This window comes from Vipera berus, assembly GCF_964194415.1.
Source record: "Vipera berus genome assembly, chromosome: Z".
In the NCBI taxonomy this organism is placed as follows: Eukaryota; Metazoa; Chordata; class Lepidosauria; order Squamata; family Viperidae; genus Vipera; species Vipera berus.
Window position 1 is genome coordinate 18,522,884 of NC_138205.1, and position 14,536 is coordinate 18,537,419.

General features: G+C 44.0%; 1 protein-coding gene across 4 annotated transcripts in view; it reads left to right on the forward strand.

Moving 5' to 3' along the window:
• LOC308677579 (protein phosphatase 1 regulatory subunit 12C-like) overlaps window positions 1-14,536 on the forward strand; it is a 54,106-nt gene that overhangs the window by 689 nt on the left and 38,881 nt on the right. The window lies entirely within an intron of this gene.

Here is a 14,536-nt window from a genome sequence, read left to right on the forward strand (position 1 = left end):
ATTCTTGATCTCTGGACTCGGCTCTGGGGTGGATGATGGGCTTTGTAACCCGTTTTCCCAAAATGGGGTATTTCCCAGCCTGGGCTGTAGTAGTGGTCTTTACGTGACCCATATCTAGAGGAATAATCTAGTCTTCCTTCCCCTGAGGAGCTGCTGCTGTTTAAAAGCCATCCCCATCCTGGCACCTATTTGGCATCCCAAGTTGGCAATTGGGAGTTTTATTAGCCAGGCGGCTGCTCGGCTTTGCAAAGTGATGGCAACTCCAGCTTGGCTAATGAATAATGTATGCAGGCTGCACGTGCAGAATGAAAATGAAGGCATTCCTCTGCCGTAGCGGTTTGAAAGAAAATGTTATTTTGGTGCAGGGTAGTTGCCTACAGTGATTTACCAAAAAAGCGATGGGCAAAATCATTTCTTGGTCACCTGGCAACCTAAGGGGGCATTCTTTTATGTCTCATTTAATAACTGCCCTAGTATCTTGTCTTCCAGTGATTATGTTCCATCAAGTCTTTTTCAACTCCTAGCGATCACAGACAGATGTTCTCCATGACAATGTAGCGCTAGCCTATTCTTTCCAGCCTGCTGGTGACATCACCACCACAACTGAGTCTGTCCACTTTGCTGCTGGCTGTTGTCATCTTCTCTTTCCTTCCACCTTTCCCATCGTTTAGAGCTTTTTCCAGAGAGCTGGTTCATAATGTGCCTGAAGTAAGATAATTTGAGCCTGGTTGTTTGTCCCTCAAATGAGAACTCTGGGTTGATGTCTTCCAGCACTTGAAGAAAAAAAAAACTTTCCAGACCTGTTTGTCTGTTAGATTTTTATCCTGCCTTTATTACTTTGTTATACAGTGAACATATCTCCTCCTCCTCCTCCTATTTTCCCACAATAACAATCCTGTGAGGTGAGTTAGACTGAGAGAGAGGGACTGGTTAAACTCACTGAGCTGCCTTTTATGCCTAAAGTGGGATTAAAACTCATAATCTCTTGGCTATCTCTTGCCAGCCCCTTACCCTTACCCTTACTACCCCAAACTGGCTGTCTGTAGCGATCCCATTGCTGGAGATGTTTCGGGATTTAGACGAATCCTAGGCTCTTGGAATGCAATTCCTCATTTCCTCTTGGTTTTAGAAGTCACTTTCCACACAGAAAGGACAAGTGATTCATTCTGCTTTCATCCTTGAAAGATCAAACAATGTCATCTAAGGCTCTGCATTGGAGGGTCCTCAATATGTTCCTACACAGACCCTGAAAGAGTGGAAAGGATCTATCTGCCTTTACACCACATTTTAATTACCACCACTGCAGAACATTGGAACCGTCCAACTGCCAACTTGTAATTTCAAAGGCTGAGTGTGCTGAGCCAAATGTCTTATCATGGCTTGGTGCAGATTGTGTAATCCGGTAGGATTGGCTTCCCATAGTGTAGTAAACCCAAAGGCTTTCTGAGTAAAAGAGTTTCTGCCTTTCCCTGCAGCACTTGCTGTTTTCACGATGGCTAAAGAAGATGCCGTTTGGCAGGTCCTGAAAAATGGTCAGTCGAGAAAACATGAATTAGAAACAGGAGGCCTTTAATGCTTAAAGGTAAAGGTAAAGGTTCCCCCGCACTTGCGTGCTAGTCGTTTCCGACTCTAGGGGCCGGTGCTCATCTCCGTTTCAAAGCCGAAGAGCCAGCGCTTGTCCGAGGACGTCTCCGTGGTCATGTGGCTGGCATGACTAGACGCCAAAGGCGCACGGAACGCTGTTACCTTCCCACCGTAGTGGTCCCTATTTTTCTACTTGCATTTTTTACGTGCTTTCGAACTGCTAGGTTGGCAGAAGCTGGGACGAGTAACAGGCGCTCACTCTGTTACGCGGCACTCGGGATTCGACCCGCCAAACTGCCGACCTTCCGATCGACAAGCTCAGTGTCCTAACCCACTGAGCCACCGCGTCCCTCTTTAATGCTTAGCCAGTTCATTATATTACTGTATTTGTCTAACTTCCTATGATATCAGTCTTGTACATAAGCACGTGTTACTTTACTGTCCCAAGGTTTTCCCCAATCTTACATATAACTGTATTAGTCTTTTGTAGCAAAGTTGAAGCCAAAAAATTCTCTTTGCTTTCTTTTCTGGTCAACTGGAATTGATTGCAAGCAACCAAATGAACTGCTGTGTATGTGCTGGTCTCCTTTTATGAGACATATTTGCGTAGTATATCAAGCTAGTGATCATTCCTCACAGCTTTATCCTGCTAATACACACACACACACACACACACACACACACACACACACAGTCCCCAACCCACTGTCTGTGGACTGGCACCGGTCCACGGCATGCCAGAAACCGGTCTGCACATATAAGCAAAGCCCTGTCCACGGGATGCAGGCTGCACATGAAACCATGCCCCCTCTGGTCCACGGAAAAACCTCTCTCCACAGAACCGGTCCCTGGTGCCCAAAAGGTTGGGGGCCGCTGATATAAGGTATGAAAATGAAAGCTTATTGTAATGTCTGAACTTAACTCTGGCTTATACAGAATTAAACACTGGTATATTCCAAGTTTGGACATTATGGCAAGTCTTTCCTTTTAGTTGAGTTTCACCACTAGTAAGAGGACTAAAGGATGAATGAATGCTGAATTCAGTGGTTCCTTAATCATGACATGTTGAAAAAGCTACAACCGATAAAATATATACTTCATTGCTACTGGTGTGGTTGTTTTCACACAATGTACTAACTCAAAGAAAACGTTTTACTATGATAAATGAATCCAGCTGTTCTCTGCTGACTTTATTCATGGCAAGCTAGGTTTCTTTAGAAGAGGGGTATCAAACTGCCAGCCCCGGGCCGGACGCATCATCCGGAAGCCGCGCCCACCCCATTGCCGGCAATGGCAAAACCATCCTGATACGTTGCGTGACATCACGTGATGTCGCAAGTTTGGCATGTCTGCTTTAGAATATTAACTGTTGTTCTGTTCAAAAGTGGCTAGTCATTCTTTTTGCGAACATGGTTTGCGATCATCCAGACCATGCTTCAAACTCCTACAATCCCCCCTTTTCCTCAAGGTCCTCTTTCTTGGTGCTCTCTGAGGTTGGTGGTTTTCTTGCAGATGTTTCATTATCAAATTAGGTAACATCATCGATGCTAGATGATGTCAGGTCTAGCACTGATGAGGTTACAGTTCAACTCTGAGCTACAAATATTCTCTTCTGTTGGTCCTCCTTCTTGTTTCTTGAATGGTCAAGTTACAATTGCTGTTTCAAACCCAATGGTAAAATATAATCTTTCTGAGTGAGGGAGAGCAACACAATCCCACTCTGGCCAACAATGCTTGCGATCGCAAGTGTGTTTAATGCCGCCCTAAGTCTTCACCTTGCTGATGGACTGAAGAATGCTCGATCATACATTCTGACTGGTTGGATATCTGGTTTTATTTCCAGTGGCAGGAGGTACAGTTATCTTGCTTCTTGACAACCGAGGCTGGTAACCACCAAATTTAACCATCAATCTTTATATCTTGTGACTTGCACTGCACTGAAATGGATCGCAGGTCTGAATATTCTCCCGTTGCACCCGGCCAGGGCAGGTTCAGCAATCAATACTAGGACTAGCCTGGTTAGAACTGAGTATCTTATCAAAGCGATCCAGAAACATAATTGTCTCTATTGGGTATACATTTAGGAAGGAGCAGGGCTTTTTTTCTCATAGAACGCTCAGAACGGAGTTCCGGCACCTTTTTTTTTGGATGGAACCTTGTAGGGAGGGCAAGGTGGGTTATATGACACCTTTTTCTTTTACACAAAAAAAAGCACTGGGAAGGAAGCAACTGGCTCATCGGATTGCAGTTTGTTTTGGATTCCTCCACCAACTTCCCATCAGAGGCAAGGAAAAATTGTTATGCCTAAAATAAATCTCTTTTCCCTGGGTTTCTCATTAGAAGGCACTGGGGCAGCTGTCTCTTCTGTATGTTTCACCCCCCCCTAACCCATTCCTCCCCCCTCCTTTAATTTCACTCCTGTGAAATTTTCCATTACTTCATTTTCTTGAAGCAGTTTGGCTTCTGGCCCTGTTCCCCATCCTCCCGCCATCTCCAGATACCAATTTGTCAAACTGGCTAGGTAGTTGGGGAGGACTGGTTTCTTCTTTCTTCCCCTGTCAGGTTTTACTGTTCCAGACTTTAAGGCCAGTAATTGTCAGGGTTGGGAGTCATGAGGAAGCGCTTGGTTGGGCCGTGACATGATATTGTGATCTAGAGGCTATCAAGCTGAGACTTGAACCCCGTTATTCCACATCCTGCACTTTGGGATGAGAAAAGGGTTTTGTGAAGCATGCTTTCAGGTACTTGAGGAGTGCTACGATATCCACCCCCCCCTCAGTCCTCTCAAGGCTAAAATTGTTCTTTTTGTGGGACCTGATGCCTAATCTTGTGGTGTGTGCCTTTTCCTAACCCTCTTACATTACATCTGATCATTTTAAGAAGAAAATAAAATAATAAAAAAAAGTTGCAGTCTGCCATTTAAAGGTAGAACGGTTAAGAAAGGCTTGCCCAAGCTGGCAGATTGATTGGTGCTGCGCATTATCCTTGGAGACTTCAGATCTTCACCCAGCCATCAAGCTCGTTGGGTGACATTGACCTGGTCTTTTTCTTTCTGTCTTCAGACTATTGTAAAAAGAAAATGAGATAAGAACCAAGAACAGGTAGGCCTTGACTTACGACCACAATTGAGTCCAGAATTTCTGTGGCTGGGTGAGAGATTTGTTAAGTGAGTTTTGCTCCATTTTATGACCTTTCTTGCCACAGTTGTTAAGTGAATCGCTGCACTTGTTAAGTTAATAACAGAGTTATTAAGTGAATTGGGTTGGTTTCCTCATTGACTTTGTCAGGAGGTTGCAAAAGGCGATCGATCCCATGACCCCAGTACACTTCAACTGTCATAAATACGACTCAGTTGCCAAGCATCTGAATTTTGATCATGTGATCATGGGGATGCCACAAAGCTCATAAGCATGAAAACTGGTCATAAGTCACTTTTTTCAGTGCTGTTGTAACTTTGAACACTTACTAAATGAACTGTTGTAAGTTGAGGACTAACTGTAGGCCACTTTTTCTTTCGATAACGAAGGGAAGGATTAAAGATACAGAAGAAATTGGGGAATGCTGATGTTTTTTGTACATTGCATCAAATGTTTATGTTTTCTTCAGTGTTCTGGAAAATTTGAATGTTGCCTCTGGTGTGCCTGCTTTTGGGAACCCCAGCCTTAGCGGCATTCCCTGGATTATTCAGCATAAGCAAGAGACTGTTTGGAGGTGATAGAATTGCCATCTTGAGATAAACTGAAGGCCTCTCCTCTAGTTCAGCTAACCGCAAAACTGGTGGCTTCCCGATGCATGGGGACTGGGAACTTTGCAAAGTTGCATCATAGCTGGAAAGTGTCACATTGGGGAAGTCAGCTGCAGAAGGCTGGAACTGATTAAGAGATTTAAAATATAGAAAAGGAAGATAAATGCTAGGAAGAATGCCTCAATCCTTTTTTTTTTTACTTGGACGATCACCGGTCAAAAGTATGGTAGTTGCTGTATATGGGATGGGGATAGGTAGATTTAATGACCTTTGAAATCACTTCTACCTCTGTTTTATGCATAGGGCTAGCTTAAACGAGAGCATTAATAGATAAATGGATGCCTGTTTTACTCTGCCGGGATGTGCCTCCCTTTTTTTAAAAAATTGAGCGGAGGGCCACAATTGATATTATTGTCAGATAATATCACACAACACAAAGATGGTAGAAGAGGTGACAAAGTGAAAGAAACCAGGAGAAAGCTAATGATTTTTAACTTTCCCCTAGGGCCAAATTAAAAATTACAATTCAGGACAACCCTGTGGGGAAGCTTGAAGGCCACATCCAAAAGGCAATGGTGTGTGTGTGTGTGTGTGTGTGTGTGTGTGTGTGTGTGTGTGTGTGTGGAACCTGGAAAAATCTCAATTTTTCAAAAGAAGCTGCTCTGCATAGCTTTACCAGTTCTCCTGTTATTAAAAAGGCAAGCAATGCTCATCTTCTAAGCCAGGGATAGGCAATTTCGGCTCTTTTATGACTCATGGACTTCAACTCCCAGAATTCCTGAGTCAGCCATGCTGAGGGGAAAGACAGAGGTTTCCAAGTTGAGCCATGTTGGCTCAGGAATTCTGGGAGTTGAAGTCCACAAGTCATAAAAGAGCCGAGCCCTGTTCTAAGCAGTGAACACAAAAGGTGAACCTACCATACAGCCCTGGGCAGGGGGCCATTTGGCCCTGTTAAGGTAGTCATTTAGTGCTTCTTCGTGGAGCTGCAACCAGTTTTCCAACTGTTCCCATGACTGGCTTGGGATCTATAGTTACTCTCAGAGCCCAGGGGCTTTCTCCTTGCCACGAATTGCCAGAAGCCCTGAATGCTTATTCTTTGTGCCAGGTTTGCCCTCTGACTTTCGGCAAAGCAAAATTTAGAAAGGTTGTAGGAGCACATGGCCTGTGAACATCTGGAAATACGTTGCAGAATGAGGCCCGTTTCTTCAGTTTCCCTTGATTCTGGGGGAAAAAAAAGCCTGGGAATTATGCATAGAACCAGTTTCCAAAGTGTAGCCATAAATACTCAGAATAGTGGGCAGGTTTGAGACCGATGGTTGGATATTTGTATGGCTTTTTTTTTAAAGGCAGTGTGTCCCTTCTGTTTTGGAGTAGGAGTAGGTCTAGCTTCAACTGAGAATTTTAAAAGATTAAAAATCTGAGAACCTGTGAACCCATACAGCAGGGGTGTCAAACTGCCGGCCCACGGGCCGGAGCGTCACGGAGAAACCACGCCCATCCCATTTTCGGCAATGGGAAAAAGTTCCGATACGTCGTGCGACGTCACGTGACGTCGCGAGTTTGACCTGCCTGCCATACAGTATTTATTGAATACATAGTCAGTGTGGTTACAATTTAAACAAAGCTTGTGATTCCACCCCCTCCCCCTTTGGTCCCTGTATTTTTGCAAGTCCTTGTATTTTGAATAAATACTGACATGAGTGTTATCCTCTCAGTGCTGAGATGCTTTATTATTCAGTAGAGTTTTGCAACGTGATGGGAGATTTGAAAGGATTCTGGTTTAATCAGAATTCAGATGTTACAACATTTGTCAGGTTGCAAACATTTCCATTTATGAGGGGGAACTATATATATTTAGATGCTGCAGTCTTTGGAACAGGCAAGTAAACAAGAACGTTCTTCTAAAAATACATGATTTCCCTGAGGCTGGGGCATTTTGCAGGTGGGTGGTTCATGAGAGAAAGTCTTGGCACATGGCCATAACCAAGCCTGGGATCCTCATCTCTTCAAGAGTGTTGTTGCCATTATTCATACTCTCAACTGTTCAAATGGACATGGGCTTCCTGGGCTGGTTAGATGGAAGCAGGGCCTAAGAAGGAGACCTGGGGTGGCTTTATGGCAGGGTCAGTTCAAGAATGTTTCTGAGGAATGTTTTTACAACCAAAGTAAATTGTTCTCGTATGGTGGGAATTAAATCTGAGCAGAGGCTACTACTACTGTTGGTCCTCACTTGGCTTGTGAAACAGTCAGCATCTCCCCTCCTTACCCTCCTGTGCCACCTCATCCAGTAGGACTCTTTTAAAAAGTCATATCCTGATTTCTCAAACTGATCTTTTTGACTCAGATGAGGGTAACTGCAGAAGATAAGTTCTTTTTGTGGTAATGGAGTCTTATGTCTGGGTAGAAATAATCTGAATCCACGTTCTCGAAAAACAGCCCATGGTTTTCTTACCTTCAGGAAATCTTGGAAGAAGTGGCATCTGGCATTTAGCTCCAGCTAAGCTGTCTTGGGCGACTTCCTTTTCCAGGCAGTCCACCTGTCCTGTTACCCAACATAACTAACTAGTCTAGTAATTTGTGAAAGGCAAGCAGTGTGATACAGGTAGTCCTCAACCAAAAAACTGCAACTGAGACCTGAACTACGGTTGCCAAGCAGTGAAGTTTTTTAATGAGTCGTGCTTGATTTATTACCTTTTTGCCATGGTTGTTAAGAGAATCACACAGTTAAGCAAATCTGGCCTCCCCCCCCCCCCCCACATTGACTTTGCTTGTTGGAAGCCCCTGAGAAAGTCATAACTGGAATAAATAGATGTTGGTTGCCAATCACCTGAATTTTAATTGTGGGACCGTGTGGATACTGTAATGGTTGTAAGCATGGGGACCGTCATAAGTCTAGGACCCGTGTAACTAAGGCAAGGACCACTTGTATCAAAAATTAGGAGAAGTCAAGATCTTATCAAGGTACACCAGGTGTGTGTTGTAAATTGCTCATACGTAAACCTAGGAATATAGAGTTGAATTTATGAAGGAATAGTCTACAAACCTCTGCCTTCCCATCTGTGACAAAACAAATGTATGATACAATACAAACGTGTTCAAAATCTGCACAATGGCAGTGCACAAATTGTTACACTGACTTTCCACAATCCAAGTTGCTTATATTACAGCACTCTTGTTTTCTTAGCATAGAATTTTTTTTTAAAATCCCATTTATATCCCGCCCTTCTCCGAAGACTCAGGGCGGCATTTTATTTAAAATGGAATGTGCCTAGCAGGGTGGATTGATTTAAATCACACTTTAATTCATGTTTTAAATTAACCAACAGGAAATCTGATTTAAATGTCTGGTTTAAATTAAATTTGTCATTGGTTGTTCATGTTTTTTTGAAAGGTGTGAATCTGATAGCTGAATTGTGTTACTTGACAACCTGGTATTGTATTTTAGAGTCTACTTTAAGCCATATGCAGTGCACAAAATAAATGTGTGTTCTGTAATCTGTGTTTATCAGCATCAAGCTGCAGATATTGCTGCAATCTGTCAGGAATGTTAATACTGCTCTGCTTTTTTTTAAAAAAAAAAACTTTATTTCCTATGATACAATGAGCCTGAGTTTGCCAGCATTCTCCAATCACTTTTGCTGGCGCCTTGCACTTGTGGCTGACAAACCACACCCTATGTTTTGTTCTTTTGCAGTTCAAGGGAAGGGGATTTGGCTCCTTTCACCAATTTGGATGACACTAATAAATTATAAATGGGGTCATTTGTGGGTTAGACACACCTGTTGAAGGTAGGAGCCAGTGGAAGTATTCTGGACTTATTTGTTTCTTAGTTTGTGTAAACTGGGATTCTGGAGGATTGCTGTGTCATCTGAATACTTAACTAATTCCTTAACTCACTGCTGTCCTAGATCCAACTCCATAAGCATTCAGTAACAACCCTTTTATCCAACCTGTATCTCTACCTTTTCCAGTCAGATAAATGGTGACTGAAAGCCCAGAACATTTAAGCAGCAGGTCCAGCCAGCTGAGCTAGTTATATTTTGAGGAAAAAACCTGAAATGAATAGGATTAGTGACCCCCCTGGCCAGGATTATTTTCTGTGAACTGACAGCCATGATATAATGTGGCTTGTTTTGGCCATGGTGTGTAAACCCAGCCATTCTGCGATAGCATTATGTACCGATTAGGTCACCTCAGTGGGGAATGCATAGGTACAGTATGCTTATGCATAGGTACAGTATGCTTATACGATGTAATTATTTTTGAAATTGCTTAATATTTTTCTTTCTCTACCATATAGCTTGGCTGGGAGGTATCAAAAAATCTGGAGGACCATTAAATGGCTGCAGAGATGAACAGAAATCTGTAATCATTTGCTCTCATCTAAGGGCCATCTGGATTTTTGCAGCCTAGATCTGGGAGCGCTACCTAGACTTGTGTTTGTACAAACCAGACATGTCAAACTTCGTGACGTCGTGCGACACATTGCAACTTTTTCCCTATTGCCGGCAATGGGGTGGGCGCTGTTACCTTGTGACGCATCCGGCCTGCAGGCCAGCACTTTGGCACCCCTGGTATAAACTCTCGGTTTCAAAACTTGGAACTTCTATCTGTGGCCTGGTTGAAACTGGCCCTAGAGAAATACAGGTAGTCCTTGACTTACAACCACAATGGAGCCCAAAATTTATGTTGCTACGTGAGACAACTGTTAAGTGAATTTTTGCCTCATTTTAGGATCTTTCTTGTCACAATTGTTGAGGGAATCACTGCAGTTATTAACTTAGCCCAGAAGTAGGAAACCTCGGCTCTTTTATGACAGGGCTTTTCAACCTTTTCACCCATTGTACAACATCCAAGTACCACCAGTCGCCTAGCAAGGTGTCAAAAACCTGACCCCCCCCCCCAAAAAAGGAAAAAAGTGATGAAGTGCAGGTAGTCCTCAACTTACAACAGTTTGCTTAGTGACTGTTCCAAGTTACAATGGCACTGAAAAAAGTGACCCCCCCCAAGCCACAGCCGAGCAAGACACCTGCCTGCCCGCCCGGCTACGCTCTTCCTCCTGTCCGAGGTTTTCATTGTTGTGAGCATTTCTGTTGAGGATTGGCAGTGGGGGTGGGGTGGGGAGGGTGTTTGGTTTTTATTCCCCCCCCCCTGCTGGGCGGTTGCAACAAGGTTTGGTCACTTCACATGACCCTGGGACACTGTGACCCTCATAAATGTGAATCATTTGCCAAGCATCTGAATGTAAATCACATGCTGCAACATTCCAGCTGATCGGCGCTTCTTCTGGGCTCAGCAGAAGCACCAGGATAAGCGCCGAGTTCCAGCTGGAGCCTGGTGCTGATCCTGGCGCTTCCACTGAGCCCTGACAGCCTTGCAGCTCCAGCCGTCTCTCGCTCAGGCTTCTGCGGTGCTGCCACCGGTTCAGCTCATTCCCCTCCCCCGCTACCACTTTTCTAGGATGGTCACGTACCACCTGCCAGGGGCCAATGTACCACAGGTGGTACCCGTACCACTGGTTGAAAAGCCCTGTTTTATGACTCACGGACTTCAACTCCCAGAATTCACAACGGACGTCAGAACTGAATTCTGGGAGTTGAAGTCCATGAGTCATAAAAGAGCCGAGGTTGCCTACCCCTGACTTAGCCACAGGGTTGTCGACTGAATCTGGTTTCTCCATCGACTTTGCTTGTCAGAAGGTGGCGAAGGTGATCATCACATGACCCTGCAGCCGTCACAAATATGACTCGGTTGCCGAGTGTCTGTGAACTTTGACCCCAGGGTCATGGGGATGCTGCAGCGATCATGAGTCTGAAAAAAATGGTCATAAGTCACTTTTTTTCCAATGCCGTGGTAACCTTGAATGGTCACTAAACAAACTCTTGTAAGTCGAGGACTACCTGTAGGAATAGGTGTGAGAGGAGCAGTGCTTTGGAAGCAGGCAAAAATGCACGACTGTTCGTGCAATGGCTACTCCGCTTATTCCTTGCCGGGATGGTGGCTTGGATTGACGCATTCAGCAAACGTGCTCATGTCCTCGGGGAGTTGCTGGAAATCGGAGAACACCAAAAAAGGCACGGTGGACAACGATGCTTTCACGGGTGCGAAGCAATCTGTTGAGGCTCACAGGAGCCCCGAGACCCTCTCTCCTTGACTGCCTTCTTAGAGGGTCCTCTATATCCATTCCCCCTGCCTCGGCATCCTTAAGTTTCTCTCTCTCTCTCTTTCTCTTTTTTGAAGAACGTCTCCTCTTCCGTGGCTCTTTGATATCATACACCCATCTGGTGTTATTGCCTCAGTCAGTTTTATTTTGCATGGGTTGACTGTAAATCCAAAACCTGTTATTAAAGGCAGATGAAAGCAATGAGCAAAAGCAGCTGCCTTCAGTTCTGACGTCTTTTGTGCCTGAAAGAAGAAAAGTAGCACGGCTGCATTTTCCAGGCGTTATAAGAGACATCAAAGATTTACTGGTCCAATTTTCTTCCTTCTCTTTCTCTTCAACCCTCTCCCGCCCCCACCTCGTAGTTTTGGCAGGTGATTATTTTTTGACATATATACCAACTTGCAGCGTATCTGGTGTGAGATGCAAAAGGAGCCGTTTTTGAGATTTAGCATTAACAAATTAAAAAAAAGAATCACCGGCAATTCCTTTGCACATAATATCAAACTATGGCTTTCCATCTAAATCAGAGATGTCCAGCCTTGGCAACTTTTAAAACTTGTGGACTTCAGCTCCCAGAATTCCCCAGCTAGCGTTGTTCCCCAGGCAACAGACTTATGGAATTCCCTTCTCAGAATTCTGGGAGTTGAAGTCCACAAGTCTTAAAAGTTGCCAAGGTTTGACACTAAATAATAAAAGCTCTTCGTGTGTTTTCCCTGCTTTCTCCCCCTCACTTTTACAGACTGAAATACTTCCTCTTTGCCATAAACCAGAGTTTGCCTTTTCATCCAAGCCATCGTTATCTCAGAGTGCAGCTTCCTACACATGATGCCCCAACCCGGTCAGATCAATCAATGTGATCTATCCATGGGGCTCCTACTTGATGACACATAATCAAATCGGATCAAACATGGTTTGCTATCAAATCCAAATCAGTGGGCTGGACTTCAAAGCAACCTTGAAACCATGACTTATTGTCCTGGTTTCAAGAAAAAAAAATCAAGGAGGACCCAGATTGTTGGGGGCAATAAGCTGACTTTGTAATAATGCCGCTTGGGGCCCCCGAAAGCCCTAATAAGCAGGCATATACATAGGATGAAGGCTATTGCTAAGCACATTGATTTGTGCTTTAGATTGTAAGCCGCCCTGAGTCTTCGGAGAAGGGCGGGATATAAATGGGATTAAAAAAAATAATCAAAAGTTTCCTTTCTGATGATATTTAAGAAGCAATCAAAGACCTGACTTTTCCAGGCTTTGGGGAAGGGTGAAGGTTAAGCCGCTGCTGGATGGTTATATGTTGACTTTAGGTTGCTCATTATCTCCTTTTTGTCTTTTTTTGTTTTAACCTTTTAATTGTAAGCTGCTGGAATCATTGGCAGATGATGACCTACAAGTTATATAAATAAGTAAATAATAGTTTTGCTTCATTGTGTTTTGGGCCCAACATAACACTGCATGATATAGCTTTCCTTGGAAACTAAGTGATCATATCTGTTGCCTATCCACTCATATCTTACCTCTAGAAATAAAGTGTTAAGTTTTCTTTTCCAGCACTACACAGGTGGATTGAGAAGTTTGGTAGGTTGAAGAATTCTGTTCTAGCTATTCTAGCTCCTTGTGACTAGAAGTTAGATCAAGAGGATGCCTTTGGAAAGGAAAAGCATCTCCAGATGGCCATGTCAAGTTTTGGGTAGACATCAGACCTGAGATAAACCCTCCAGTTGCATGTGCACATGATTATTATTTTTTTAAGAAAATCTTATAATTGTATGATGGCAATAGTTGGAATCGATCAGAAGGTCGGCAGTTTGGCGGGTCAAATCCCGAGTGCCGCGTAGCAGAGTGAGCGCCTGTTACTCATCCCAGCTTCTGCCAACCTAGCAGTTCGAAAGCACGTAAAAATGCAAGTAGAAAAATAGGGACCACTCCGGTGGGAAGGTAACAGCGTTCCGTGCGCCTTTGGCGTCTAGTCATTTATTTATTTGGTTTATATACCGCCCTACTCCCGAAGGACTCAGGGCGGTTTACAAGGCAAAATTTGACCACATGACCACAGAGACGTCCTCGGACAAGCGCTGGCTCTTCGGCTTTGAAACGGAGATGAACACCGGCCCCTAGAGTTGGAAACGACTAGCACGCATGTGCGGGGGAACCTTTACCTTGACCTTTAATAGTTGGAGTAGTAACTTCCCTTCCCCTGTAAGTACAAGCTGTGCTTCAGTAGTATAGATGTTCCCAATCTGATATTTTTCAGATGCCTTACAGGTTTTCCCTAGGAATAATGGATGTTGTATTTTAATTTATCTAAAGGTCCCCTTTAGCCTCCAGATCTCCTCACCTGGACATACAGGTAGCCCTAGACTTAACGATTGTTTGCTTAATGATAGTTGAGTTAACGAAAGGCTACTTTCCCGTCAAGTGACGAAAAGAGATGAAAATCCTGGATTTTGGCAGGGAGGATTTTTAGCTCCTGAGCCAAAAGACACTCGCGTGCATCCCGAACAGAGCTTCCCAGAACGTCCCGCCCCCCCAAAATTCTCCTTTCTTGGAATTCCATCCATTTAATGAATCATGAGATCACTTAATGACCACAACTGGGAGTGCCAAGACTTCAGTCACTGGGTAAAACAGTGACGTGACTGCTTTGCTCAACAACCCATATTCTGATCCCGACTGGTCATAAATCAAGGACTACCTTTATTGGTTCCAGTTTTGGTTTCGGGTCTATTAGTTGAGTTTAGGGCAGGGATGGAAAACTGGTAGTTCTTTTGTTCTCAAAAACAGTCCTAGCATCTCTCTCCTTTGGGCATTCTGGCTGGTTCTATTAGGGGTTGTTCAGAAAAATCTCTGGAGAACCACAAGAGTTTCCATCACTCGCTTAGATTACCTTCTCAAGGCTCCTTCCCAATAGCCCACATATTTCGTTCCCATCTTAGAAGCCTGTTGCACTTTTTCATCCAAATGTTCTGTGCCAGAGATTTTATTCTGTGGCCTACTGTGTAATTGTGCCTCTGCCACAATCTTCTTATTACTTGAAAACCTTGTTT